The sequence below is a fragment of the Chelonia mydas genome, chromosome 9 (assembly GCF_015237465.2).
Source record: "Chelonia mydas isolate rCheMyd1 chromosome 9, rCheMyd1.pri.v2, whole genome shotgun sequence".
NCBI classification, from domain to species: Eukaryota; Metazoa; Chordata; order Testudines; family Cheloniidae; genus Chelonia; species Chelonia mydas.
The window spans coordinates 42571382-42578178 of NC_057855.1; the positions used below are offsets into that span (position 1 = coordinate 42571382).

General features: G+C 43.4%; 1 protein-coding gene across 19 annotated transcripts in view; it reads right to left on the minus strand.

The window, feature by feature from the left end:
* Positions 1-6797, minus strand: part of ST6GAL1 (ST6 beta-galactoside alpha-2,6-sialyltransferase 1) — a 256245-nt gene that overhangs the window by 246586 nt on the left and 2862 nt on the right. The gene's annotated exons all lie outside the window — the stretch shown is intronic.

Genomic DNA, 6797 nt, shown 5'->3' on the forward strand with positions numbered 1-6797 from the left:
CACTGGGCATTTGTCCCATTTGTTCTTGCCAACTGATCAGCTGAAAAAGAGCAAACTGGACAAATGCACATTTTCCAAAAAAGAAAAAAAAATGGGGTTCGACCCCAACCGGGGTGCAGAGCAATGTGGGGGGGGCGGCGCGAGCAGCAATGCCAGCTCTGCGCTAGACGAGGGCTCAGGAGAGCACCTCAGCCTGAGCCAGCCCTGTGGGCAAAAGGAGAGAGAGGGGGTCGGGCCAGCCCCGTGCAGGTAGACGTCAGGGAGCTTGGGCCAGCCCTATGCATGGGAGGCCTGGGGGAGCAAGGAGGCCTTGGGCCAGCCCCACGGGCAGGAGGCATGGAGGACTTGGGGACCAGGTGGGGGCCTCGGGCTGGCCCCGTGTGGTGTCCCATTTTCCCTTGGGAAACATATCGTCACCCTACTTCGATGTCCCCCTTCCTAGTTAAGCTTGAGCTCTGGAAATAGCCAGTCCCTCTTTGCATTTGCTCCACCGTACTAATTTTCACTTAGCCCTGGGTCTACCCTGCACAAAGTTAGACAATAATCTGATAGATGTGGAAGGGGATGGGAAAAAGTGCTAGGGGGAAAAAACAGATATTTTTTGTAAAATAATAATTATATAATAATTGTGTAAAATAATCAGTATGATTTCCTGCTCAATTTCTGAGGGACTCCTTTCATTGACTAACCTCCTCTTCTACTGTGCTAAGCAAAAGAGAAATGTCTGAGGGGAAACGAGAGAGTATAGCAGGTGTAGAGCATAATACTCCCAAATATTTAGTGCAGGTCCAGCAAAATGGGAAAGTTGGGTGTAGTTTTTTTGTAAACTGACTTGTGATATGCACACTACAGCACAGATAAGAGAGTGAGTAACTCCCCTTATTTAACCCTCTTTTAGCCATGAGTGTAACACATGTGGAAGGACAGAAAAGGAATATGTGCATTAGAAGTTACATCTATTTTTCAGCTATCCAAACTCATTTTCTGTAATCTGCATCTTCCACCCTTGAATAATGCCGGTGAAACTCCACTGCTATTTTTGGACAAGATGAGACGGTGCTGAATTATTTAAACAAGCAAAGATTTAAGCTGCTGCTTAAATGTGTCTTAAATTATGAATATACGCAGTTTATGCAAGGATACTTATAAAATGGAGGGCATGAACCTTATGCTAGAAAATCTTATTTCAAGAGCAAGGAAGGCTTTTCACATTTAACAATAAGACCTTTTGAAATCCTCTTTTTCACCCAGAGCTCAGAAACAATCTTTCTTTCATTATGTTCAGCAGCCGTGGGATTTTACTGACACTTGTCCCTATCAGATGCTTTGTTTTTAATGTTAGCAGTGATTATATCAGTTTACAGCAAACAGTTATGTGGGATAGGGTGGAACATTACAAATGGGCATATACAGAAGATAGAGGGGGAGGGAAAGAGAGAGGTAGCAGATTCACAGGAATAAATAAGCATAGCTCCATTTACAAGCTGACATTCTGCCCCTTCCTGTTTATGCTTTTACAAAGTGTGTGGGGGGGTGGGGGGAATGGAGAAAACTTAACATATAAAATTCATTGAAAATATTCTTTTCTGAAACTTAGAAAAAACACTTCAAGCTCCGACTATCATCTGTCTAGTACAGCCACTAAGAAAAACTAGTTCTTCTGGTGTTTTTTCCCATCAAAACACCATCGTTGTTGGATCATATTAAAGTAGTTCTGTATTAAAATCACAAATGAGTTTGATTCCCCATAGTTTAAATTCCAGGGTATTACTAATTAAGAGGTCTCTTGGTTTTTGGTACTGTTTCTCTCCCTCTATGTGTGAAACTTGAAAACTGCTAATTGTGTTAGTACATTCTAAGACAAGAGTCTGTTCTCAAACCAATTCTTTGTAACAACAACTACTCACACAGAGAGAGACTCAAAGCAATACTCTGTAACAACAGAAACAGCACCCAGAGACTCCCCGCCCTTTTGTTGTATTCATCTCGCTTTGTTAACAACTGTGATTAAAATAGAGATAGAGGATGTATGTGGATGGATGCTTGGTGTGGATAATAACTGAATGATCAGGGAGGTGCCAGCCTAAGAATCCAGTGTCCATCAGCCGAAGAAGGCGTCAAGTGGATATAACCAGAGGACCCCCGGAGGGCAGACTGGAATCCACCCAACAGCCTCAAGAATAGGAGAACCAAAGAACAAGATAACATATGGCAGCACGGAGCCGTCAGGTATGTGCCATCTGCTGATTGATTCAGCAACAGCATGATGAAGCAATTCCCATAGACTGGCACAGGAAGAAATTCCTATAAAAATGGATTCTAGAAAGTGAGAACTTTGGGGTCTGATTCTGCAAACCAACTTCCCGGAGCATCAGATGTGCATCTGACGAGGCCCTGCTCCCTCCTCATGTCCAGGCCACCTGGCCAGTGGCTTCGCATGAGCAACTCTAAGGCTGGTAACTATGATAACAACCTTGCAGAACGTGTGTGTGTGTGTGTGTGTATGAATGAATGTGTGAATAAATATGAAATTGAATGGAATGTTATAACTAACTGCCTACTATGATTCTTTCTGTATTCACAATAAATGTGGCAGTTTGCCTTTACCCCTTTAATAAGATCCTGCTCGTTTTTATTTTATTGGTTTAACATCGTCACCCTCACATTAGAGAGTATAGTTAAACCCAACCGTGCTTTTCATTAATGATAAAGCAGCAATTTAAACCAGGGCCAAAGTCTGTGCTCCTCACTTGAGCAGAAAGCTCATGGGATTTTTGCTTCACTAACGATAGGAGAATTTTGCCCTACAGGTGAATACTTTCAAAAATATACAAGCAGTAGCATATTTAAACCTGGACTGTCACCTTAAAGTTCAACAAATTTACAAATTCAGTCCACCCGCTGTCTGGCAACATCAAATGTTCAATCTGTCAGTTTGAAAACAAAATATCTGGAATATACTTATGCAGTGAAGTATTTGTACACAGTATTCTACTAACGTGAAATCTGCAAACAAAATCCAAATCTTTATGTACAAGCTTCGTAGCTGAGACCTGTTAGCAATGCGTGCAATATGAAAATTAGAATCCCTATTAGTCTTCTTTAAAGAAAGGAAATTACTCCAGTACTAACAGCAGTACATACACCATTGACAGGTTTCAGAGTAACAGCCGTGTTAGTCTGTATTCGCAAAAAGAAAAGGAGTACTTGTGGCACCTTAGAGACTAACCAATTTATTTGAGCATAAGCTTTCGTGAGCTACAGCTCACTTCATCGGATGCATACTGTGGAAAGTATAGAAGATCTTTTTATACACACAAAGCATGAAAAAATGGGTGTTTACCACTACAAAAGGTTTTCTCTCCCCCCACCCCACTCTCCTGCTGATAATAGCTTATCTAAAGTGATCACTCTCCTTACAATGTGTATGATAATCAAGTTGGGCCTTCTCCCCCGCACACACACACACAAACCCACTCTCCTGTTGGTAATAGCTTATCTAAAGTAATCACGCTCCGTACAATGTGTATGATAATCAAGGTGGGCCATTTCCAGCACAAATCCAGGGTTTAACAAGAAAGTCGGGGGGGGGGGGGGGGGGTTAGGAAAAAACAAGGGGAAATAGGTTACCTTGCATAATGACTTAGCCACTCCCAGTCTCTATTCAAGCCTAAGTTAATTGTATCCAATTTGGAAATGAATTCTAATTCAACAGTCTCTCGCTGGAATCTGGTTTTGAAGTTTTTTTGTTGTAATATCACAACTTTCATGTCTGTAATCATGTGACCAGAGAGATTGAAGTGTTCTCCAACTTGTTTATGAATGTTATAATTCTTGACATCTGATTTGTGTCCATTTATTCTTTTACGTAGAGACTGTCCAGTTTGACCAATGTACATGGCAGAGAGGCATTGCTGGCACATGATGGCATATATCACATTGGTAGATGTGCAGGTGAACGAGCCTCACTTTGCTTTTCTATAAAAGAAAAAGGACACTAAACTTTCTAAACTACTACATGATACAAGGGGCCACAGCAATGGTTCCCTCAACCCACCCAGCAATATTGTTAACCTATCCAACTATACTCTTAGCCCAGCAGAAGCAGCTGTCCTATCTCGGGGCCTCTCCTTCTGCCCCTCCACCCCCACGAACATGATACAGTTCTGTGGTGACCTAGAATCCTATTTTCGACGTCTCCGACTCAAGGAATGTTTCCAACACACCTCTGAACAACATACTAATCCGCAGAGACCTCCCTACCAACATTACAAAAAGAAGGATTCTAGGTGGACTCCTCCTGAAGGTCGAGACAGCAGACTGGACTTCTACATAGAGTGCTTCCGCCGACGTGCACGGGCTGAAATTGTGGAAAAGCAGCACCACTTGCCCCACAACCTCAGCCGTGCAGAACACAATGCCATCCACAGCCTCAGAAACAACTCTGACATCATAATCAAAAAGGCTGACAAAGGAGGTGCTGTCGTCATCATGAATAGGTCGGAATATGAACAAGAGGCTGCTCGGCAGCTCTCCAACACCACTTTCTACAAGCCATTACCCTCTGATCCCACTGAGAGTTACCAAAAGAAACTACAGAATTTGCTCAAGAAACTCCCTGAAAAAGCACAAGATCAAATCCGCACAGACACACCCCTGGAACCCCGACCTGGGATATTCTGTCTACTACCCAAGATCCATAAACCTGGAAATCCTAGGCACCCCATCATCTCAGGCATTGGCATCCTGACAGCAGGATTGTCTGGCTATGTAGACTCCTTCCTCAGGCCCTACGCTACCAGCACTCCCAGCTACCTTCGAGACACCACTGACTTCCTGAGGAAACTACAATCCATCGGTGATCTTCCTGATAACATCATCCTGGCCACTATGGATGTAGAAGCCCTCTACACCAACATTCCACACAAAGATGGACTACAAGCAGTCAAGAATACTATCCCCGATACAGTCACGGCTAACCTGGTGGCTGAAATTTGTGACTTTGTCCTTACCCACAAATATTTTACATTTGGGGACAATGTGTACCTTCAAATCAGTGGCACTGTTATGGGTACCCGCATGGCCCCACAGTATGCCAACATTTTTATGGCTGACTTAGAACAACTCTTCCTCAGCTCTCGTCCCCTAACGCCCCTACTCTACTTGAGCTATATTGATGACATCTTCATCATCTGGACCCATGGAAAAGAAGCCCTTGAGGAATTCCACCATGATTTCAACAATTTCCATCCCACCATCAACCTCAGCCTGGTCCAGTCCACACAAGAGATCCACTTCCTGGACACTACAGTGCTAATAAACGATGGTCACATAAACGCCACCCTATACCGGAAAGCTACTGACCGCTATTCCTACCTACATGCCTCCAGCTTTCATCCTGACCACACCACACGATCCATTGTCTACAGCCAAGCTCTGCAATACAACCGCATTTGCTCCAACCCCTCAAACAGAGACAAACACCTACAAGATCTCTATCAAGCATTCTTACAACTACAATACCCACCTGCGGAAGTGAAGAAACAGATTGATAGAGCCAGAAGAGTTCCCAGAAGTCACCTACTACAGGACAGGCCTAACAAAGAAAATAACAGAACGCCACTAGCCGTCACCTTCAGCCCCCAACTAAAACCCCTCCAACGCATTATCAAGGATCTACAACCTATCCTGAAGGATGACCCAACACTCTCACAAATCTTGGGAGACAGGCCAGTCCTTGCCTACAGAAAGCCCCCCAACCTGAAGCAAATACTCACCAGCAACCACATACCACACAACAGAACCACTAACCCAGGAACCTACCCTTGCAACAAAGCCCGTTGCCAACTGTGCCCACGTATCTATTCAGGGGACACCATCACAGGGCCTAATAACATCAGCCACACTATCAGAGGCTCGTTCACCTGCACATCCACCAATGTGATATATGCCATCATGTGCCAGCAATGCCCCTCTGCCATGTACATTGGTCAAACTGGACAGTCTCTACGTAAAAGAATAAATGGACACAAATCAGATGTCAAGAATTATAACATTCATAAACCAGTCGGAGAACACTTCAATCTCTCTGGTCACGCGATTACAGACATGAAAGTTGCGATATTACAACAAAAAAACTTCAAAACCAGACTCCAGCGAGAGACTGTTGAACTGGAATTCATTTGCAAATTGGATACAATTAACTTAGGCTTGAATAGAGACTGGGAGTGGCTAAGTCATTATGCAAGGTAATCTATTTCCCCTTGTTTTTTCCTAAACCCCCCCCCCGACGTTCTTGTTAAACCCTGGATTTGTGCTGGAAATGGCCCACCTTGATTATCATACACATGGTACGGAGTGTGATTACTTTAGATAAGCTATTACCAACAGGAGAGTGGGGTGGGGGGGAGAGAAAACCTTTTGTAGTGGTAAACACGCATTTTTTCATGCTTTGTGTGTATAAAAAGATCTTCTATACTTTCCACAGTATGCATCCGATGAAGTGAGCTGTAGCTCACGAAAGCTTATGCTCAAATAAATTGGTTAGTCTCTCAGGTGCCACAAATACACCATTGAAGTGTTCTTCTCATGTATATATGTGTATATGTATATATGTATATATATATATATATATATAGTGATGGGGCAAGGCCAGATGGCTATAGAAAAGTAGAGAGCAATAGATATATTAGCTCCAGGCTAAACAAATCCCTGGTACCAGGATAAGTGAAATGGCAGCTGCTCCAGGTCAATTAAGACACCTGGGGCCAATTAAGAACTTTCCAGAAGACAGGGAG